Genomic DNA, 24,247 nt, shown 5'->3' on the forward strand with positions numbered 1-24,247 from the left:
TGCGAGGGTAATCGGAACCGGGAACACTTGTGCCAAATGGGGGATGCGTGAGGCGTGATAAACATTCACGTATTGCGCGCGCTGTATAATGTCGAGGGATCGAAGCCGGTGGTCCACAAGGCCAGCCCTGATCGTTTGTAGGAGACGTCGACCGTTGGTTGCCGCTGAGCGACGGAGGTCATTCATAAAATCAATGCCCAAACAGCGGACGCTGGTGGCCACACTTAGAGGAGCGACAGATCTTTCTGGTAGACCCTCACCAATGAGCAGAACCTTCGATTTGGAAATGTTAAGAGAACTGCCCGATGCCTCCCCATAAGTCGTCACCCAAGTCAGAGCAGCGCGAACATCGTCTTCATTGCGGAGGTAGAGGACTAGATCGTCAGCATAGGCTGTACAACAGAAGCGGTGCCCATGCAATGTCAGGCCCACCAGGCGTTGGCGAAGCCCCTGTAGGAGGGGCTCTAATGCCAAAGCATACAGTATCGTGGAAAGTGGGCATCCCTGTCGGACAGAGCGCTCGATCGCTAGAGGCGCGGTGAGGCGACCATTACAGAGTATTCTTGAAGTTGCGCCGCTCAAGAGCCGCATTACCACGGTGATTGTACGAACCGGAAAACCCATGTGTTGGAGGACCGATTTCAGAAAAGTATGGTCGACACGGTCGAAAGCTTGACGGAAGTCAAGCGATGCCAATGCGCCAGGTAAATGTCGCGAGCGCGCGAGCGCAATCATGTCCCTACAATGGCAAAGGGCCGTATGGATGTTGTTGTCACCGCCCAACGAAGTCTGATCAAGGGAGGTGACGGATCTTGCTGCCTTCTTGAGGCGTGAGGCCAACAAACGGGTGAAAATTTTCATGTCACTGTTGAGTAGAGTGATGGGCCGGTAATCACAGATCCGTGATCGCCCATTTGGCTTAGGGACCAGGATGATGACCCCATCAAGGAAGGTGGCTGGGATCATCGTTGTGGGTGACATCAATTCACGACAGATGGACGTCCAAGCAGGTAACAAAAGGTAGCTAAAATACTTCTAAAAGTCAAGGGGGAGGCCGTCAGGTCCAGGGGACTTGTTGGCAGCCCTCACCTTGATTGCATCTAGGACTTCATCAGAGGTCACTTGTTCCTGAAGTTCTTGAGCCACATCCTCTGGCATGGTGTTGACAGTCATTGCTGCCACCTCCTCAATTAAGGTCGGGGGATGAGGGACGGCAGTGAACAGTTGACGGAAATGAGAATAGAAAGCGTGACCAATGTCGCATTGCGTAGTGTGTCGTCGTCCTTCCGCATCTGTGAGATCGTGGATGAGGGTTCGACGACGACGTCGGCGTTCCCTGAGAAGGTGGTACATCGATGGCGTTTCATGAGGCATATGGTCACGGGTGCAGGATCTGACAGGAGTCCCTTCTAAGCGCCGTCGCGTGAGGGAAGTGATCTGCGCTTTAGCACGATGCACCATCATCTGACGATCAGGAGAGAAGGCCATCGAAGTGCAGTCATGAAGGACTGCATAATAAAAGTCCATGGTGCTCGCTTGCCAGGCTTTGAAGTCTTTGCCATATCCTATCAGCGCCCTGCGCAGAGCTGGTTTCGCGCATGATACCCACCACGATAAGGTGGATGCGTAGGCGGGGCGACGACGATGACAGAGGGCCCACGCATCCTCAACGATTCGTCGGCAGTCAGGGACAGTCAGGTGGGAAACGTTGAATTTCCACAAGCCGCGGCTGTGCCACACTTGTTGGCGGGCGAGGACGACATCGCAGATGTAGGCGTCATGGTCAGAGAAAGCCAGAGGCCATACTTCGGCATGTCGAGTGTCGGCAGCAAGGGAACGTGTGAGGTATATACGATCGAGACGACTAGATGAATGCGCCGTATAATATGTGAAACCTGCACGGGTGCCATGCACCTTTGTCCATGTGTCAACAAGCTGGAGTCTGTCGATGATGACGGAGAGGGCCGCACAAGGGGAATGATGCGGTAATTGATCTTCAGGCCTTTGCGTGGAGTTGAAATCGCCACCGAGGACCATATCATCTAGGGGACCCTCAAACAGCGGCGTTACCTCGTCAGGAAAGAAAGTGTGTCGATCACGACGTCGACTGGAGCCGGACGGCGCATATACATTGAGGATACGGACGCCGAACAGCGTGAGAGCCATACCCCTAGCATTAGCAAGGTACACTACATCTTCAGCAGGGAGTCCAGAACGGAGGAGGATGGCAAATCCACTACCGTTGTCAGAAGCATGGGAGATGTGTGCCACGTAGCCAGTGGGGGCATGGAAATCGGCGACAAACACTTCTTGGAGGAGGGCAATGTCGACATCAGCAGCATAGATGGTCTCACGGAACATTGCCAGTTTATGGGGGGCCCGAATGGTGGCCAGATTCATCGTCGCTATGCGGTAATGTTGGGGGCGTGCTCCCACCATTGGCACAGATGTTCCGGCAGAGATGTCTGGCTGGCGTGTAACATCTGACGTAGTCACCGTTGTCGTAATCACTGGCTGGAAGGTGGGTCAGGCACCTCCATGGGGCACTGCCTGATGGGAGGACCACCATCTCGAACTGCTCCTTCGTCGATATCATCAGCCCAGGAGACTGGAACAGACGGTGAGCGACTGTCACACTCCTCGAGGGCGAGTTGTAGCGACGCTGCTGTAGTGGGGTCCAGGGAGGCACCCTCCTTGGAATCCGTCATATTCGTGTGAGATCGTTCTTCAGATGGGACATCAGGAGCAGCCTCTCCTGTCGTCAGAACGCTCGAAGGGAGATCACTGTCGTGTATCAGCTCCACTGCCTGTGATGCCACATGAAGAAGTGTGTCGTCAGATGGCGTTTGACTCCTCTTCTTCCGTTTTCTGGGCGACCGTTGCTTTCGGAGGTGCTGTTCTGAATCAGAATGTGGATGTTCGATGTCCGAGGTCGCGCCAGTCTGAAGAAAGGCAGAGGTAGGCACCGCATTCGCGTCGATGTCCATCGAGCTCTGGAGAGTTGGTGGTGTCGTAGCCGTCAGAGGAGATGGTGCCGGTGAGGCCATGGCAGCACCGTCATTTCCAGTGGGGAGTGCCGGGTGGAGAAGAGGTGCTTCCTGAAGTGACGCATCGGGGCTGCGTACGGCTGTGGCGTAGCTATCTGGTAAAGAAGCGGCCGTCACTTTGGGAGCTGAGGCACTGGTCGGGACCTGGAGCAAACGTCGGCGAAGACATTCTGACCGAACATGGCCCTCCGGTCCGCAACCGGCACACGTCCGCGGCTGGCCATCATACATAACGATGGCTCGCACGCCACCTATCAGCAGATAGGATGGTACATGTTTGGAGAGTTCGATTTTGATTTGGGGGACACCATTCAACACGTTGTATGTCGTGAATGTCTGCCATTTCTTCGCGATGTGCCCCACAACATTGCCATAGGGTCGGAAAGCTTCGACGACCACATCTTGCGGCACTTCGAAAGGGAGCTCAAAAACCCGGATTGTTCGAAGTCCGAAACCAGCGTGATCGACCGTCACCTCTCCAATATGCCCGTCAGAATGTTTGAACTTGAGTCCGCGAGCGTGTTGTCGAACTACGTTAGCACACGCTTCCTCCGTCGTCATCTTAATATAGACGATGCTGCTAGTGATAGAGAAATGAATACCTATCACTTCCTGAGGGTCCAGACGTAGCTCTTCGCGAATGAATTGCTCAACTTCAAAAGCGCGTGGTCTAGCATGTTCGGCTTGGAATGTTACTTTAACTGTCGCTCGGCGGTAACAGTGCGCCATGAGGTGCAATAGAAATGGACGCTACACAACACGAAATACCGCGACGCGGAAGTAAACAAACTACGGTGCGCTGTCCGGGGCGCGGAGCCGGTCCGCATGCGACCACGGCCGAAAGCCGACTATCCATTAGGCCACACAGTCACTGACGACCAAGTGCAACTTGTATATGACTCATCTCGAAACGCTCACACCCCTGATAATTTGTGTTTTCGTTCTACACAGCCGCTGCCCTTGCTCTTTCCCACCCATTCGTTACATTCAACCTCTTACGTGACCGACCAAATATAGACTGGGAAACAAGACCACACACTTTGTGCATACGGAATCGAAGGCAGCGCGTGCCTCGCCGCATTTGCCACGATGGCCATTTGCTACTTCTGCAGAAGCGGCGGCGGCGACGACGACGACGACGACGACCGCGAGAGGCTCTGACATATGTGAGAAATACATCTATAAAATGTAATTCAGACTGCCTCGTCCCACCTTATGCTGTACCGCTTTGGCAAAGGCTTTATCTGCGCCATTTGCCTTAATCAAATCTGAGAGTAATTCTTAATAAAATGCATGTCGCTAACTGTTCGTCATCACAGATACTGTTTGCTATACGGCCACGACGCGCAACTGATTTTCAAAATTCGACTTTTTCCTTTGAGGATGGAACTCACGACCCTTGGTTTACTAGTCCAGTGCTCTACCACTGAGCTAAAGGGGCGCGGCCTAGCGGTACTTTTGCTTACTTCGTTCTTACGGTCGTCTGGATCATCAGACTTCAGCTGACAACACTTCATATTGCGGACTAATATTTGCAGCTATGGCGACCCATTACTGCTTGGCTACACATCTGACACGTAACCGATGTCCTCTCCAAACAACAACACTTGCATTTCAGAAGATGTCTTTCACACATGTCTACAAAATCACCTTCACCTTCAAATACAGTTTCCTTGCGACAGAGACGTAGGCAAAGTTTAAAGTTGCTATTTCCATTACATCACGTTAATCAGAAAAACGGTAATTTACATCTGCAGCGGAACAAAATTCCGTTCCGCCCAGCGTGGGGCTCGAACCCACGACCCTGAGAATAAGAGTCTCATGCTCTACCGACTGAGCTAGCCGGGCTGCTTCAGTGAATACTTGCCGGGCAGCACGTCACACAGTACTCGTTTGGGTTGGGTGGTCCCATACAGAATCTCTCCATGCTGCCTAATGTCACGTACTTCACTTTTATTTCATAATCATTTCTGAGAGGTAAAGGAATTGCATGACAACCTGCAGAGCTAGCGGCGTCAAAATTAACACTCATACTTGATGTGACTCAAAAGGCAAACGAGTTACTTTCCGACGTTGTTTTAGATGTGCAAGTGCTAGTGGAAACTCGCGGTGACGGCACTCTGCCGACCATTTCGCTAGTTAACACCGGTCTTGTAGTGTGTGTTTCAAGCTCAAGAGCATCTCCAAGCAGAAAATGGTCAACAGCAACATTCAGACGGTTTCGTACTGCTCAAATGCTACATTAAAACGGTATGTTTCTTATTCAGAAATGATAAAACACGAGCGTGACAGCATTCGAACCTGTAATCTTCAGATCCGAAGTCCGACGCCTTATCCATTTTTTTTTCTTTTTTTTCCTTTTTAGGTTTTTCTTTATTCATATTTTTTTAACACTGTTTTTTCGTTTTTCCTTTGTAATGTCCCAGGGCAGGTAAGTGTAGGCGCGTTGGGCAGGTGTCGTATCCCGAGGCCTGGCCAAGACGTCTCCTCTTCCCTGCACTGAAGCAAAGTGTCACCAATACGTTGTAATTGTCTTTGGTTCGGAGTCTTATGAACTTATATGTGAACACGGGACTTATGAAGCGCTTTTCTATCGAAACAGTTATTTTGCCTTCCTGCCAAGATTGTACCTAAGAACTAGCGAGAATGTCTTCCCTGTCATGAAGTTAGCTCAGTATGCCCCTATACCGGTTCCATTAATGATTCAGGCGCAGGAGCGATCAATAGAAATTGGAACTTAACCAACTCCCTGCTTTTCGAAAACAATAGTAAGCATATTCGCAAAGTCCCTCTTAAGGTGTGGGAAAGACTTTTGCGTCCAGTACTCATGAAGCATGTAACCAGTAAACGAAATGAAATCGGTAATACCATGATCATCAACCACTGCAAAAATGTAACGGCCAAGAAGCCACATAACGGTGTTGTTCTTGGTCCGGGGATAAAAAACCGTGTCCGGCCAGCAGAGAATATCAGTCTTAAATGCCGATTCGGAGCTCCTGGTGAGTAAAGCCAATTGTCGGCGCAGCCAGTGCCACATGCGATGACGGTCAGCGCAGGTAAATCGGTGTTGGAGTGTATCAACACAACCACACGTTTGACAAAGCGGAGAGACACATAAACCTATACGATGAAGGCGTTCGTTCGTAGGAATCAGCTGATTAACTACCTTATACCATAGGGAGGCAACAGTTGCTGAATGAACGGGTAAGCTAATATTCGTCCATATGTTACGCCAATTAAAACTGGGATAATGCAAAACAATCGGGTTGGAAGAAGAAGACCGTCGCCATTTGTCAAGCAGGGTTAGCGTAGTAATAACAGGACGACGTTGTAAGTGGAGATCTAGGTAACTAATCTCAGTGTAGAAGTCCCGAACATGCCGTAGCTTCGCATTTAGAGGCCCAACGTTAATGGGCGGTGACAAGCTCGCAGGACGAACGACATGGAATAATCACGAAGTAACAGTCGGGGACTCAGATAATAAAAGATGGAGGGTTCGCTTAACATAAAGGGCAGCAGCCTTGACACGGACGTCGGTGAACGACAAGCCGCCCTCAAGACGCGGCTTCGTAAGAACATCACAACGTAATTTAAAAATATGCCGACGCCAAATATATCTGTTAATATGCTGGACCATTTTTGCACCCTGCATTCGGGGAAGCGGAAACAGCTGAGCAACGTAATATACTTTACATAAAACATAAGTGTCTAATACACGCTTTTTTTGCAGTAGCGGTATCGAACGCCATGAGTGTTCTAATAAAACACCTTGCAGCTTGGAAATGGCCACTTGCCAATTTTTTGCAGCCATCCGAAGAGGACAACGTTCAAGATAGATACCTAAATGTGTATGGTGTTCAACAGCTGTAACCCACGGAACAACCACACGTTCAAAGCCCCGCAAATTCAGGAGCTTGCTGTTACGGGGATTGATACGAGAACCTGAGGCCGCAGAAAATTTATCGAGTTCCATTTTCAACTGCGGCACTTCTGCGGTGGAACGAAGCAAAACAACCAAATCATCAGCATAAGCTGTTGCCGTCTGGGTAACCCCAGAGATCGTAAGACCACAAAGTGTCGAGTTGAGACGTGTAAGGACTGGTTGAAGGGAGAGAGCATAAAGGGTCATGGATAAAGGACTACCTTGCGGGAAGCCACGTTGAATATCAATGACCTTTGTCAGCTGGCCATTAATGTCAATCTTAGCAGAAATGCCAGTCGTCATATTCTTAAGTACCAGCAGCGCCTGTTCATTAAAACCGAGCCGGCGCAGCAGAAGCTCTAAAAACGAATGGGACACACGATCAAAGGCCTTACTAAAATCAACAAATAAAAGAACACAGGAAATATTGGTGACAGCGACAATCGACACGACATCACGATACCCCGCCAGAGACGTCAATATAGAGCGCCCTGGAAAGCAGCTTTGACAAGGAGGTATCACAGGTGTAAGCAAGAGGGATAGACGTGCATTAAAAGCCCTAGCGGCCGTCTTATAGTCAAAATTTAATAGGGTTAAAGGACGAAAGTCACTAGCTGTCTTCAAACCAGCAGATTTTGGTATCAGGACAACCGTACCTCTCTTGAAATTGGCTGGAATTGTGCCACCATTCAAGATTTCATTCACAATATCCGTAAAAACAGGCCCTATAATAGGCCAAAAGCGAACAAAAAACTCCTTAGGTAGGCCATCAGGACCAGGAGATTTGTGAGATGCTGAACAAACAATGAAAGCTGAAATTTCGTCTGCAGTAAAAGGAGCTAAAAATTTCGCATTATGGTCCTCTGTTAAAACTGATGGGATAGCAGTTAAAATCTCGTCAACATCATTCGGATCAGAATCAGCCGCAGTATATAACGTCTCATAGTAGCAGGTAAGTTCATGGGTTATTTGATTCTGTAAGGTAAGCCGGCGACCATCAGCTGCCATAAGGCCGTCAATCAATACACGTCGACGGTTCTTGTGGTGACGAAACAGATGGTACATAGAAGTCATTTCATGTGCTAACGTGGACGGTGGTTTAGATTTAATCTTCAATCCTTCCATCTGAAGCCGCTTAATACTAAGTAGCTTGGCCTTAATTTTCCGAATCTCAGAAAGGTGGGCACATGTCATTGTAGAAGTATCATAAAGTTCGGGAAGCACCGAATAGTAATATTCAAAAGTCAAGCTTAGACGGATAGTATCGCAGAGAACGTAAACAAAAGTCCCACGCCGTCTGTATTAGAGGTTCGATGTCAGGGTCATCGAGCAAGGAGACATTTAATTTCCACAGCGGCCTATAAAGTTTAAGAGGTTGACGCTCCAAATTAACTATAACAGCAAGGGCACAATGATCCGTAAAACTGGCTGGAATAACATCTACATCTAAAACAGAAACACTAAGGGGATCAGAAATATACAATCGGTCAAGTCGACTACTTGAGGTGGCAGTAAAAAATGTAAATTTAACTAAAGTGGGGTGTTTAACCTCCCACGCATCGCGTAGTCGTAATTGACGTACAAGAGAACGTAGCTCGAAACAATAATTAAAATGAGGGGATTGGTCTTTAGCTTGTAACACACAATTAAAATCGCCCCCCAATATCAAGGTCGCAGGATTTTTTCGTAGAAGGTAAATCAGATCCTCTTTATAAAAACGAGACCTTTCCTGCCGCTTGCTAGAACCAGAGGGGGCGTAAATGTTAACCAAGGTCGTGTCAAATAACCGACAACCAATGCCCCGTCCCGAGTCTAAAAGCTCAATTTCGGTAACGGGGATACCGTCACGAATTAGGAAAGCAGTACCTGCAGAAAACTCAGGTGCAAAATTTATAATAGTGCGAAAACCAGGAACAAACAGGTGTGCAACGGAGACTTCCTGCAGGAAAACAATATCAGCTGCAGAGTCATAAATAAACTGCGGCAGAGACGCTAACTTCAGAGCAGATTGAATGCCATTTATATTTAAGGTAATAAACGTGTACGCGTGCAACATCAACCAAAAAATGGGAAATGAACCCAAATTACACCACACTAGAAGCAACTACATCCATATCATCAACATCAGACATGGCAGAGGGTGATTGTCCAGAATCAACGGAATCGGAGTCGTCCTTCGCATGCTTATGTTTCTTCCGCACCGCGTGGAGATTGGGGGGCACTTTCACCCGACGACGTATCTGATGCACACCAGATTCAAGAGCAGGCGGAGTGGGGGGTTCGAGATCAGGCACGTCAACCAAAGCGTCCGAAGGATTAGCAGGGCGAGAGGAGTCAGAAGGAGGAGCCATCAAGGGGAAAACTGCATCAGGATTATCGGCACCGGTTTCAGAATGTGTAGGTATTGGAAGTGTAGGAGGTGGTAAGATAGGTTTGGAGTCTGCTGATGCGGAGCGCGCAGTTCTAGGAGCGGTTTTCCGACAAACAGCCGTCTCCACCGAAGTGTCGTCAACATGTTGTGATGCCTGTGGCGGTGGGGATGTCAACAACACCTCGACCGAATGTTGTGGCTCTTGCGCCGACGGCATGGCAGCAAGTTTGACGTCATCAGGCAAAGCAGCAGAGACAACGGGAACAGATTCCGAAACAGGCATGGGAGATTCTGGAATTCTCTCATCAGATTCGCAAACCGGCTGCGAAACAGCAGCTTCGTCATCAGTGCTACCGGTATCACTAGCACGACGGCGTTTGTTGTTGGAAACAGACGGAATCGGTATAGGAGCAGCCGATACGTCTGGGCGAGTGGGTAGCGGAGGAAAACCTGCATCAGGGGAGGGTGACACCTGTTGTGAAGAAGCTACTGCAGGAGGCAGATAGGAAACAGTGGAGGAAGCTGCTGGCACAAGATCGGCAACCGTTAATTTGCGGCGCTGTGCTAGGCCATTTTTAAGCACAAATACCCGCTTAGGGCAATTAGCTCGAACATGACCATGTTCATTACATAGGAAACATGTACCAAGCTGCCCCTCATAAGTAAGATGTACACGATAACCACATACAATCAGATGTGACGGTATATTAGACTTAATATGCATTTCAACTGATCTGACACCATTATAACATTGCAGCTTATGTTGTGCAGACCAACGTTCATTTCGAATTGACCGAACAGTACCATAACCAAGCAAAGCTTCCTTAAGATAGCTGTTGTCAACTTCAGGGGGTAAATTATAAACCCGAACTGTGGTATACGTAATTTCAGCATTTGAGACAGTAACACTGCTAACAGAACCATCCCAATGACGGAACGACACTTGCTCACCATGTTTAAGTAATATCTTATCCAGCAAAACCGGGTTCAACAATTTCACAAAAAAGCAGTATAATTCTGTATCAAAATACGCCGTATGTACCTGGTCCGATGTAATGCCAATCGTGTCCACAATCCATTCGTGTATTTCCAACGATGTCGGTTGGACATTCCTGGTAGCCTTGTTAAACTGAAAACTGAGAGTACACTTCCGCAGAAACAACCGGGAAGCCATAACACTTAATTAATGCGGCAAAAGGCGCAATACAACGCAAGACACAAAACAAACACTAAGGCAAAGAAACAACGAAAAACAGAAGACAAAGAAACGTCACACACAGAAGGTAAATATTCACAACCCGACGGTAACGGCGGATCGAATACACAGCACGTCCGATCGCAGTCGCGTCTCAAGCGGAACTATCCATTAGGACACACAGTCACTGACGACCAAGTGCAACTTGTATATGACTCATCTCGAAACGCTCACACCCCTGATAATTTGTGTTTCGTTCTACACAGCCGCTGCCCTTGCTCTTTCCCACCCATTCGTTACATTCAACCTCTTACGTGACCGACCAAATATAGACTGGGAAACAAGACCACACACTTTGTGCATACAGAATCGAAGGCAGGGCGTGCCTAGCCGCATTTGCCACGATGGCCATTTGCTACTTCTGCAGAAGGGCCGGCGGCGACGACGACGACGACGACGCCGACGACGACCGCGAGAGGCTCTGACATATGTGAGAAATACATCTATAAAATGTAATTCAGACTGCCTCGTCCCACCTTATGTTGTACCGCTTTGGCAAAGGCTTTATCTGCGCCATTCGCCTTAATCACATCTGAGAGTAATTCTTAATAAAAGGCATGTCGCTAATTGTTCGTCATCACAGATACTGTTTGCTATACGGCCACGATGCGCAACTGATTTCCAAAATTCAAGTTCTTCCTTTGAGGATGGAACTCACGACCCTTGGTTTACTAGTCCAGTGCTCTACCACTGAGCTAAAGGGGCGCGTCCTAGCGGTACTTTTGCGTACTTCGTCCTTACGGTCATCTGGATCATCAGACTTCAGCTGACAACACTTCATATTACCGACTAATATTTGCAGCTATGGCGACCCATTACTGCTTGGCTACACATCTGACACGTAACCGATGTCCTCTCCAAACAACAACACTTGCAAACATGTCTTTCACACATGTCTACAAAATCACATTCACCTTCAAATACAGTTTCCTTGCGACTGACAGAGACGTAGGCAAAGTTTAAAGTTGCTATTTCCATTACATCACGTTAATCAGAAAAACGGTAATTTACATCTGCAGCGGAACAAAATTCCGTTCCGCCCAGCGTGGGGCTCGAACCCACGACCCTGAGATTAAGAGTCTCATGCTCTACCGACTGAGCTAGCCGGGCTGCTTCGGTGAATACTTGCCGGGCAGCACGTCACACAGTACTCGTTTGGGTTGGGTGGTCCCATACAGAATCTCTCAATGCTGCCTAATGTCACGTACTTCACTTTTATTTCATAATCATTTCTGAGGGGTAAAGGAATTGCATGACAACCTGCAGAGCTAGTGGCGTCAAAATTAACACTCATACTTGATGTGACTCAAAAGGCGAACGAGTTACTTTCCGACGTTGTTTTAGATGTGCAAGTGCCAGTGGAAACTCGCGGTGATGGCACTCTGCCGACCATTTCGCTAGTTAACACCGGTCTTATAGTGTGTGTTTCAAGCTCAAGAGCATCTCCAAGCAGAAAATGGTCAACAGCAACATTCAGACGGTTTCGTAGTGCTCAAATGCTACATTAAAACGGTATGTTTCTTTTTCAGAACTGATAAAACACGAGCGTGACAGCATTCGAACCTGTAATCTTCAGATCCGAAGTCCGACGCCTTATCCATTAGGCCACACAGTCACTGACGACCAAGTGCAACTTGTATTTGACTCATCTCGAAACGCTCACACCCCTGATAATTTGTGTTTTCGTTCTACACAGCCGCTGTCCTTGCTCTTTCCCACCCATTCGTTACATTCAACCTCTTACGTGACCGACCAAATATAGACTGGGAAACAAGACCACACACTTTGTGCATACGGAATCGAAGGCAGGGCGTGCCTCGCCGCATTTGCCACGATGGCCATTTGCTACTTCTGCAGAAGCGGCGGCGGCGGCGACGACGACGACGACGACGACGACCGCGACAGGCACTGACATATGTGACAAATACATCTATAAAATGTAATTCAGACTGCCTCGTCCCACCTTATGCTGTACCGCTTTGGCAAAGGCTTTATCTGCGCCATTCGCCTTAATCACATCTGAGAGTAATTCTTAATAAAAGGCATGTCGCTAATTGTTCGTCATCACAGATACTGTTTGCTATACGGCCACGACGCGCAACTGATTTCCAAAATTCGACTTCTTCCTTTGATAATGGAACTCACGACCCATGATTTACTAGTCCAGTGGTCTACCACTGAGCTAAAGGGGCGCGTCCTAGCGGTACTTTTGCGTACTTCGTCCTTACGGTCGTCTGGATCATCAGACTTCAGCTGACAACACTTCATATTACCGACTAATATTTGCAGCTATGGCGACCCATTACTGCTTGGCTACACATCTGACACGTAACCGATGTCCTCTCCAAACAACAACACTTGCATTTCAGAACATGTCTTTCACACATGTCTACAAAATCACCTTCACCTTCAAATACAGTTTCCTTGCGACTGACAGAGACGTAGGCAAAGTTTAAAGTTGCTATTTCCATTACATCACGTTAATCAGAAAAACAGTAATTTACATCTGCAGCGGAACAAAATTCCGTTGCGCCCAGCGTGGGGCTCGAACTCTCGACCCTGAGATTAAGAGTCTCATGCTCTAGCGACTGAGCTAGACGGGCTGCTTCAGTGAATACTTGCCGGGCAGCACGTCACACAGTACTCGTTTATGTTGGGTGGTCCCATACAGAATCTCTCCATGCTGCCTAATGTTTTCCTAACGTCACACTCGTCACGTACTTCACTTTTATTTCATAATCATTTCTGAGAGGTAAAGGAATTGCATGACAACCTGCAGAGCTAGTGGCGTCAAAATTAACACTCATACTTGATGTGACTCAAAAGGCGAACGAGTTACTTTCCGACGTTGTTTTAGATGTGCAAGTGTCAGTGGAAACTCGCGGTGACGGCACTCTGCCGACCATTTCGCTAGTTAACACCGGTCTTGTAGTGTGTATTTCAAGCTCAAGAGCATTTTCAAGCAGAAAATGGTCAACAGCAACATTCAGACGGTTTCGTACTGCTCAAATGCTACATTAAAACGGTATGTTCCTTTTTCAGAACTGATAAAACACGAGCGTGACAGCATTCGAACCTGTAATCTTCAGATCCGAAGTGCGACGCCTTATCCATTAGGCCACACAGCCACTGACGGCCAAGTGCAACTTGTATATGACTCATCTCGAAACGCTCACACCCCTGATAATTTGTGTTTTCGTTCTACACAGCCGCTGCCCTCGCTCTTTCCCACCCATTCGTTACATTCAACCTCTTACGTGACCGACCAAATATAGACTGGGAAACAAGACCACACACTTTGTGCATACGGAATCGAAGGCAGGGCGTGCCTCGCCGCATATGCCACGATGGCCATTTGCTACTTCTGCAGAAGCGGCGGCGGCGACGACGACGACGAAGACGACGACGACGACGACGACGACCGCGAGATGCTCTGACATATGTGAGAAATACATCTATAAAATGTAATTCAGACTGCCTCGTCCCACCTTATGCTGTACCGCTTTCGCAAAGGCTTTATCTGCGCCATTCGCCTTAATCACATCTGAGAGTAATTCTTAATAAAAGGCACGTCGCTAATTGTTCGTCATCTTAGATACTGTTTGCTATACGGCCACGACGCGCAACTGATTTCCAAAATTCGATTTCTTCCTTTGATAATGGAACTCACGACCCATGATTTACTAGTCCAGTGGTCTACCACTGAGCTAAAGGGGCGCGACTTGCGGTACTTTTGCGTACTTTGTCCTTACGGTCGTCTGGATCATCAGACTTCAGCTGACAACACTTCATATTACCGACTAATATTTGCAGCTATGGCGACCCATTACTGCTTGGCTACACATCCGACACGTAACCGATGTCCTCTCCAAACAACAACACTTGCATTTCAGAACATGTCTTTCACACATGTCTACAAAATCACCTTCACCTTCAAATACAGTTTCCTTGCGACTGACAGAGACGTAGGCAAAGTTTAAAGTAGCTATTTCCATTACATCACGTTAATCAGAAAAACAGTAATTTACATCTGCAGCGGAACAAAATTCCGTTCCGCCCAGCGTGGGGCTCGAACCCACGACCCTGAGATTAAGAGTCTCATGCTCTACCGACTGAGCTAGCCGGGCTGCTTCAGTGAATACTTGCCGGGCAGCACGTCACACAGTACTCGTTTGGGTTGGGTGGTCCCATACAGAATCTCTCCATGCTGCCTAATGTTTTCCTAACGTCACACTCGTCACGTACTTCACTTTTATTTCATAATCATTTCTGAGAGGTAAAGGAATTGCATGACAACCTGCAGAGCTAGTGGCGTCAAAATTAACACTCATACTTGATGTGACTCAAAAGGCGAACGAGTTACTTTCCGACGTTGTTTTAGATGTGCAAGTGTCAGTGGAAACTCGCGGTGACGGCACTCTGCCGCCCATTTCGCTAGTTAACACCGGTCTTGTAGTGTGTGTTTCAAGCTCAAGAGCATTTTCAAGCAGAAAATGGTCAACAGCAACATTCAGACGGTTTCGTACTGATCAAATGCTACATTAAAACGGTATGTTTCTTTTTCAGAACTGATAAAACAAGAGCGTGACAGCATTCGATCCTGTAATCTTCAGATCCGAAGTCCGACGCCTTATCCATTAGGCCACACAGTCACTGACGACCAAGTGCAATTTGTATATGACTCATCTCGAAACGCTCACACCCCTGATAATTTGTGTTTTCGTTCTACACAGCCGCTGCCCTTGCTCTCTCCCACCCATTCGTTACATTCAACCTCTTACGTGACCGACCAAATATAGACTGGGAAACAAGACCACACACTTTGTGCATACGGAATCGAAGGCAGGGCGTGCCTCGCCGCATATGCCACGATGGCCATTTGCTACTTCTGCAGAAGCGGCGGCGGCGACGACGACGACGACGACGACGACCGCGAGTGGCTCTGACATATGTGAGAAATACATCTATAAAATGTAATTCAGACTGCCTCGTCCCACCTTATGCTGTACCGCTTTGGCAAAGGCTTTATCTGCGCCATTTGCCTTAATCACATCTGAGAGTAATTCTTAATAAAAGGCATGTCGCTAATTGTTCGTCATCACAGATACTGTTTGCTATACGGCCACGACGCGCAACTGATTTCCAAAATTCGACTTCTTCCTTTGAGGATGGAACTCACGACCCTTGGTTTACTAGTCCAGTGCTCTACCACTGAGCTAAAGGGGCGCGTCCTAGCGGTACTTTTGCGTACTTCGTCCTTACGGTCGTCTGGATCATCAGACTTCAGCTGACAACACTTCATATTACCGACTAATATTTGCAGCTATGGCGACACATTACTGCTTGGCTACACATCTGACACGTAACTGATGTCCTCTCCAAACAACAACACTTGCATTTCAGAACATGTCTTTCACACATGTCTACAAAATCACCTTCACCTTCAAATACAGTTTCCTTGCGACTGACAGAGACGTAGGCAAAGTTTAAAGTTGCTATTTCCATTACATCACGTTAATCAGAAAAACGGTAATTTACATCTGCAGCGGAACAAAATTCCGTTTCGCCCAGCGTGGGGCTCGAACCCACGACCCTGAGATTAAGAGTCTCATGCTCTACCGACTGAGCTAGCCGGGGTGCTTCGGTGAATACTTGCCGGGCAGCACGTCACACAGTACTCGTTTGGGTTGGGTGGTCCCATACAGAATCTCTCCATGCTGCCTAATGTTTTCCTAACGTCACACTCGTCACGTACTTCACTTTTATTTCATAATCATTTCTGAGAGGTAAAGGAATTGCATGACAACCTGCAGAGCTAGTGGCGTCAAAATTAACACTCATACTTGATGTGACTCAAAAGGCGAACGAGTTACTTTCCGACGTTGTTTTAGATGTGCAAGTGCCAGTGGAAACTCGCGGTGACGGCACTCTGCCGACCATTTCGCTAGTTAACACCGGTCTTGTAGTGTGTGTTTCAAGCTCAAGAGCATTTTCAAGCAGAAAATGGTCAACAGCAACATTCAGACGGTTTCGTACTGCTCAAATGCTACATTAAAACGGTATGTTTCTTTTTCAGAACTGATAAAACACGAGCGTGACAGCATTCGAACCTGTAATCTTCAGATCCGAAGTCCGACGCCTTATCCATTAGGCCACACAGTCACTGACGACCAAGTGCAACTTGTATATGACTCATCTCGAAACGCTCACACCCCTGATAATTTGTGTTTTCGTTCTACACAGCCGCTGCCCTTGCTCTTTCCCACCCATTCGTTACATTCAACCTCTTACGTGACCGACCAAATATAGACTGGGAAACAAGACCACACACTTTGTGCATACGGAATCGAAGGCAGGGCGTGCCTCGCCGCATTTGCCACGATGGCCATTTGCTACTTCTGCAGAAGCGGCGGCGGCGACGACGACGACGACGACGACGACGACCGCGAGAGGCTCTGACATATGTGAGAAATACCTCTATAAAATGTAATTCAGACTGCCTCGTCCCACCTTATGCTGTACCGCTTTGGCAAAGGCTTTATCTGGCGTGGGACCTGTCGTCTCGCAGTGCGTTTTGGCGTTAGCGTTGGCGTTGGCCAGCCCGCGCCAGCGCGCCGTAAGGCACAGGGGCTCGCACTGGGGCGTATCGCTTCCAGTCGGACGTGCCCACAGGGGAAGTGATGCGTCACATATAGCCTCTGCTTCTCAAGTGGCTCTTTCCGCCTTCAAGTGGTGCCAGACGTTAAGCTCGGCATTTCTCGGGCTTGCCCGGGGGTGCCTTGCGACAAAAGGAAGAGCTGCGACCCAACCCGATGCGAAAGCGAAGGGTGCGTGGCACAGGGGGAGCTGTGTCAAGGGACGAACATCTGTCCCTTTCTGTTGGCAGGGCCCAGACCAACAGGAGCTCTGCATACCGGCGACTTCGTTTGTCGGCGTGGGATCGCGGCGCGAGTCGGCAAGGGTGCCTCGCCGCGCCCCTGGGTAACCGGGGCGTGTTCTGCCAAACCCAGGAGGTGGTGACGTCGCCTGGGCCAGGTTAACTGGGTCCAGACCGCCGAACGTCTGGGGGACCGGCCCGCCACCTGAGTAGGAGTGGGTCCTTGGCCGTAAGGTGGAAACTCGGGCTAGTAGGCGGCGAAGGGCGAGAGGTGCATCCGCCTCTCCGGAGTGCGGGGTGCAGTTGCCGGGGAGCGTCGCGTGAAATCGCCGATGACGGAGCCATCGATGGGGACCAGTGCGCTGGCGACGGCGCGCTGAACCCGGCAGCTCGGGAGTGCCCTTGACCTTGGGGCGAGGTCGGTGGGCGAGCTGCAAGAAGTCCCCCCCCATGCCAGAGGAGCCGGTCCGGGGCAACAGACGGGCTCCCATCATTCTTTTATCACTCGTATAATCATGGCGACAACCGATACGAGTGACTCGAGTGCGCCTCAACGGGCTTCTTTTGCGCCGCCTGATCCCTCTCCTCAGGATGAGTTGGGACAGGCCGAAAATGAAACAGTGACGCAGAGATTAGCACGAATCACGTTGCTCATGGAGCAAAACATTAAAAACGGAAAGATAAGTCAAGCAGGACTCTCAACAATTAAAAATGAATTGGCTGCATGGGCCATTGCCCACGCAAAGTTGGAAGGAAGGGTGGAAGAATTAGAAAAAGAAAACAATCGATTGAGGAAACAACCAGTTAAAACCTGGGCTGCCGTGGCAGCGCAAGCTCCCACGAAGCCCAAAACGACCAGAGATACCATAGATAAGGTGACTAAGAGGCCAGATACGGCAGTCTTCTTGAGGACCCTGCCGGGCCAAGACACAAGTGTCAAAAGAATCCAGGAGCTATTTACGACTACTGTGGACCCTGTAAAAGAGAAAATAAAGATCAAAATAATCAAACCTAGCAAGAATTCAGTAATAGTGGAAGTCGCATCCGAAGAGGATAAAGAAAAAATATTGAACAACCACAAATTAAATTCAGTAATTAAGTGTGAGCCTCCAAGGAAAAGGAACCCTCTCGTGATTCTGTACGACGTTCCAACAGTAATGACCAATGAAGAGTTATGCGACACAATCAGAAAACAAAACTTTGAGCATCTGAGTGAAGAAGAGTTCAAAGACTGTTTTAAACTCAGATTCAAGACAGGTCCACGGGGTCGAGATGTGGTACATCACGTCGCTGAGGTTACAGCGCGGATGTGGAAAAGCATTACGACAATGGGCAAAATATATGTTGGCTTTCATGCCATCAACACTAGGGACTATGTCGTGGTACCTCGTTGCCACAACTGTGGCGACTTGGACCACATTCTCAGGCTGTGCACCAGGGAGTCGGCCTGCACAAAATGTGGAGAGAACGGTCACAACCGTAAAGACTGCAAGGCAGCGGCAATCTGCATACCATGCAGGAACCGAGGCAAGAAATCATGCGGAGCCACAGGTCGAAACTGCCCAACATACAGGATGCTTGAACAAAGACTGATTTCCAGGACTGATTATGGGTGAGCCCGGCATACTGAACAGGATGCCGAAACATAAGTCCCCGAGCAAAAGGAGGAGGGATGCTATGAGGGCTAACAAGTTTAAGTTGTTCTTAAGGTCGCTTACGAGCACCGAGAAAACTGAAAATAGAGCCACACAGACTGAGATCTATATCATAAATATGGCAATACAGACAGACCCCCCCATAGCTGCAGCTCCCTCCTCCGAAAGCCGGGGAGCAGAGCCGACAGAACACCAGAAACGGCAAGGGCATCCTGTGGCTGTGGCAGTTTCCAGAAAGGAGCAGAAAAATGTCATTCAACCGATACAGGAAAACTTGATAACCAGTAGCTCTAGTACAAGTTCTCCCACACAGGGTACTCCAGTAGTTAGACTACCACCTGTGGACCCTGTAAGAGTGTACCCCAACTTGGAGTACACCATGCAACTAGCAAGACTTGAGCAGCCGGCTACCCTGACCACTGCCCTGAGACATGTGGTTCGTGTAGGACACGAAGAGGGACGAAAGATAGCCTTCTCGGTGATGGAGGCTGTGGACAGAATTCAACTAAAATCAGTGAATCTCCCCACTGACTTTGGAGCCCTGCGAGACTTGTTAAGAAAGGTGTTTGAAAGAAGGGGCGAGAAATTCGACCTAAACGACATCTATGAACAGGCAGTTTTGGCGAATGGACGAATTGCGTTCGACTGGACTAAGACCTGGCCACATGACCGAGTACACACCTACTTTCCATAATGACCAAAATAAACATAGGACAACTAAACACTCATAATAGTCGACTTGTGATGCAGGAACTGCGAAGGGAGGTGGAGGAGAGGAGATTGGATGTGCTCTGTCTGCAGGAGCCGTACTCCCAAGCTGGGAAAGTCGCATTTGCTGCCGCCACATGGCAAGTAATAAGCAGAGGAGAAGACCCAAGGGCGGCAATTATAATTACAAACAAACTCGTGAGAGTAACCACACTCTCTCAGTTTACAACTCCCCATTGCAACGTCGTGGAGCTCCAATCTCCAGCAGGAATCATCACCATCATTAATATGTACTTCCAGTATGGAGATGACATTGAAATACACCTAGACCACCTGATGAGGGTGACCACGGCGTTGCGGGGAAGGAAAATTGTAATAACAGCTGATATTAATGCCAAGTCCCCCCTATGGTTCAGTGGCACAAGAGACGCAAATGGAGAAAAGGTGGAAGAATACATTATGGCGTCGCAACTCGTGGTGGCCAACAGGCCTGGTAATCCTCCTACCTACACGGCAGGAGGAGGGCAGGGTACAAATATTGATGTCACTCTCGTGACACCAAATGTAACAAACATCATACAAAATTGGAAAGTACTAGGAAACGCCACCACTAGCGACCATAACTTAATAACTTTCACAGTAGGGGAGAGAGAGTGCCGCTGGGCCATGGGGTGGGAAATACAATTTAACTACAGGAAAGCTGACTGGGAACGCCTGGCGAGGGAGTGCGACATTCCTCCATTACCGGAAGATGACATACAACAAGACATAAACGTAGACAACAGAGCAGATGAACTAGTAACTGCAGTAACCAGGGCGGTGAGGGCTGCTGTACCGATCAGGAGGAAGGCCATGGCGGCTTCTCCGTCACCGTGGTCGCCTGAACTGGAAGATCTACGCCAATCTGTCAGGAGGCTAAGGAGGCACTACCAGCGCAGTGTCGTCTGGCAGGAGAGACAAAGGTGGCAATTGCAGTACAGGGAGGCAAAACAGAGGTTCCAGAGTGAACTACGCGAAGTCAGAAGGCGAAGCTGGGAACACTATGTGCTCAGCCAGCTAGCACTGGATCCATGGGGACTCCCCTATAAATTAGTCAGGGAGAAAATCCGCTCTCCTATGGAGCTATCTACAGTCAGGCACGGGGACAGGATGACGGAGTCCTGGCAGGAGACTGCTGGGGTCCTCCTCCGGTCTCTGCTGCCTGATGACAATGCGGATGGGGAGACAGAGGGACAACGGCAATTGCGAGAACAAGACCATGAAATATATAATAATGACACGGCGGTCTACCCCTTCTCAGAAGAGGAGGTGGCGACCCACATAAAGCAACTTAAAAGAGGCAAAGCTCCTGGGCCAGACGGCATTGTGGCGGAGGTGGTGCAATTCCTGGCACCCCAGCTGGTTGCCCCGCTTACCCACCTCTATAATGAGTGCCTGAGGCAACAACAGTTCCCAAGAAGGTGGAAAACTGGGAACATCGTCATCATTAAGAAGGGACCGGACAAGGATCCTGCAGAAGTAAAGTCGTACAGGCCGATCTGCCTGTTAGATTTGTTTGGAAAAATCTTGGAAAAACTGCTGGCTGACAGATTGGCAGCACATAGAGTATTGTGCGGGATGAGCAGCAGGCAATTTGGTTTCAGGCCGGGGCGGTCGGCATCTGATGCAATCGCCCTGGCGGCCGAGGTCTGTGGCTCGACCCCGCACAAATACGTGGTGGGCATCATGGTGGACATCAGTGGCGCCTTCGACAACCTGTGGTGGCCCTCGCTCTTCTCCTGCTTGCGGGAGAAGGAGTGTCCAGGGCCGCTATATGGCTGCCTGAGGAGCTACTGTGAGGATCGGGAGGTCTGGCTATCATCCCCTAGCGAAAGGGTAGGGAAAGCTGTCACGAAAGGATGTCCCCAAGGATCGGTCCTAGGGCCGCTCTTTTGGGACATCCACATGGAGCCATTACTTGACAGCCTGCAACGAAGTGAGGATGTGCTAGAGGTGATAGCCTACGCTGATGACCTCCTCCTGATGGTCGGTGGCCGTAGCCGAGAGGACATAGAACCTAAAATAGAGAGAGCGTTAGACAGACTCCTACAGTGGTGCCACACCACGAAAATGACCATATCACCAAGCAAATCGACATACTTACTACTTAAAGGACAACTAATCAGGAACCCTACGGTCAGAATTGACGGCACACCGGTACTGCGAAGACGAGACACACGTTACCTAGGAGTCATCATTGATGAGAAATGGAACTTCGGAAAACACATTGAAACTCTAATCCAAAAAGCTCTGCAAATATTAAACAACCTCATTTCCATAGGACACAAAAGATTTCACCTACCTCCACATCTCATTAAACTTTATCACAATAGTATCCTAACTTCAGTAGTGGGTTACGGCTCCGGGGTCTGGGCGCACAGACTCACGAGGGTTGTGCCCGCCATGGCAGTGAGAAGGGTTCAGAGAAGCATGGTTCTAAGATCTGTGGGCGCTTATAGAACATCTCCAGGAGGGGCCCTATTAGTCATAATGGGGCTCTGCCCACTTGACATCAAGATTAGGGAGCAAGCAGCCTGGTATTGGGCAAAAAAAGGGAACCAGGGGAAAATAGAAGAAATCATGGGTGTGAGGGTAGAGGACAAAAGGGGGATTAGAAGAAGGGGGGAATAACTTTGGCAGGGGTCCTGGGAGACAGAAGAAACCGGTCGCAGAACCTTTCAGTTCTTGCCGAACGTGAGGGAGCGCTTAGAAATGAAGTACTTTCAGCCAACACGGGGACAGATCCATTTTCTCACTGGTCATGGACCCTACCCGACATACTTATGTCGGTTTGGGAAGAGGGCTACGCCCGCGTGTGACTGTGGCGCGCCGGAAGGCACTCCGGATCATGTGATTTACGAGTGCCCTCTCTTCAATGATGTAGCGACTACACTTCGAGACGGACTACCGAACCATGACACGTATCAACTCCTCAGACGTGAAGACACTTTTCAGATGATTAATACTCTGGCCAACGAGGTATCACGGAAAGTGTTAAATGAATATCTGAGGGAGATAAACTAAGAATGCGAAAATGAACACCGATATTGTCTAGATCCCTTTTCCCATACCGCCAGCGCGCGGACTGGCCGACTTCACATCACAGTTGGGATCCGCCACGCGCAGGATTAGGGGGAGGAGGGGTTAATCTCACCGACTTAGAGATGCACCGGATTTGACTTAGGATAAGTTAGTTTCGTAGGACTTAGAATAGGATATTATGTTAGGTTATGGAACTGCAGCGAGTTAACATCTTGGCCAGCCCAGTGCCGGGGGCAAGCTCTTTGGGGTTAGCTCGAAGAGCAAGGCTTGCAAAGTAGGTTTATATATTCTACTGGCACATATGTGACGCTGCAGGTGTAGAAATTAGCAATTAGTGACAGTAATAGTTTCTTAAGTAGTAGGGATAGTTAGTATAGTGCCCATTGTTGTAGTAACCTGTAGCACATCATATTTTGTAGCATGCTGCATGAAACAATAATAAATGTATTAATATTACGACCCACTAATGCTATAAAGGAAGTGGGTTAATATTGTTTAATTATTATTATTGCTGATGAATAAAGGTTTTTTTTTAAAAAAAAAAAAAAAAAAAAGGCTTTATCTGAGCCATTCGCCTTAATCACATCTGAGAGTAATTCTTAATAAAAGGCATGTCGCTAATTGTTCGTCATCACAGATACTGTTTGCTATACGGCCACGACGCGAAACTGATTTCCAAAATTCGACTTCTTCCTTTGAGGATGTAACTCACGACCCTTGGTTTACTAGTCCAGTGCTCTACCACTGAGCTAAAGAAGCGCGGCCTAGCGGTACTTTTGCGTACTTCGTCCTTACGGTCGTCTGGATCATCAGACTTCAGCTGACAACACTTCATATTACCGACTAATATTTGCAGCTATGGCGACCCATTACTGCTTGGCTACACATCTGACACGTAACCGATGTCCTCTCCAAACAACAACACTTGCATTTCAGAACATGTCTTTCACACATGTCTACAAAATCACCTTCACCTTCAAATACAGTTTCCTTGCGACTGACAGAGACGTAGGCAAAGTTTAAAGTTGCTATTTCCATTACATCACGTTAATCAGAAAAACAGTAATTTACATCTGCAGCGGAACGAAATTCCGTTCCGCCCAGCGTGGGGCTCGAACCCACGACCCTGAGATTAAGAGTCTCATGCTCGACCGACTGAGCTAGCCAGGCTGCTTGGGTGAATATTTGCCGAGCAGCACGTCACACAGTACTCGTTTGGGTTGGGTGGTTCCATATAGAATCTCTCCATGCTGCCTAATGTTTTCCTAACGTCACACTCGTCACGTACTACACTTTTATTTCATAATCATTTCTGAGAGGTAAAGGAATGC

At 48.6% G+C, this 24,247-nt stretch overlaps 5 non-coding genes across 5 annotated transcripts; all 5 read right to left on the reverse strand.

Moving 5' to 3' along the window:
- Window positions 1–4,822: 4,822 nt before the first annotated feature.
- Window positions 4,823–4,895, reverse strand: Trnak-cuu (transfer RNA lysine (anticodon CUU)). The gene has a single exon. It is a non-coding gene; the product is annotated as a tRNA-Lys (tRNA).
- Window positions 4,896–11,632: 6,737 nt separating this feature from the next.
- Window positions 11,633–11,705, reverse strand: Trnak-cuu (transfer RNA lysine (anticodon CUU)). Its single transcript has one exon. It is a non-coding gene; the product is annotated as a tRNA-Lys (tRNA).
- A 2,944-nt stretch (window positions 11,706–14,649) lies between these two features.
- Window positions 14,650–14,722, reverse strand: Trnak-cuu (transfer RNA lysine (anticodon CUU)). Its single transcript has one exon. It is a non-coding gene; the product is annotated as a tRNA-Lys (tRNA).
- Window positions 14,723–16,159: 1,437 nt separating this feature from the next.
- On the reverse strand, window positions 16,160–16,232 carry Trnak-cuu (transfer RNA lysine (anticodon CUU)). The gene has a single exon. It is a non-coding gene; the product is annotated as a tRNA-Lys (tRNA).
- A 7,781-nt stretch (window positions 16,233–24,013) lies between these two features.
- On the reverse strand, window positions 24,014–24,086 carry Trnak-cuu (transfer RNA lysine (anticodon CUU)). Its single transcript has one exon. It is a non-coding gene; the product is annotated as a tRNA-Lys (tRNA).
- Between the last annotated feature and the right edge of the window lie 161 nt (window positions 24,087–24,247).

Source organism: Schistocerca gregaria, chromosome 8 (genome assembly GCF_023897955.1).
Source record: "Schistocerca gregaria isolate iqSchGreg1 chromosome 8, iqSchGreg1.2, whole genome shotgun sequence".
In the NCBI taxonomy this organism is placed as follows: domain Eukaryota; kingdom Metazoa; phylum Arthropoda; class Insecta; order Orthoptera; family Acrididae; genus Schistocerca; species Schistocerca gregaria.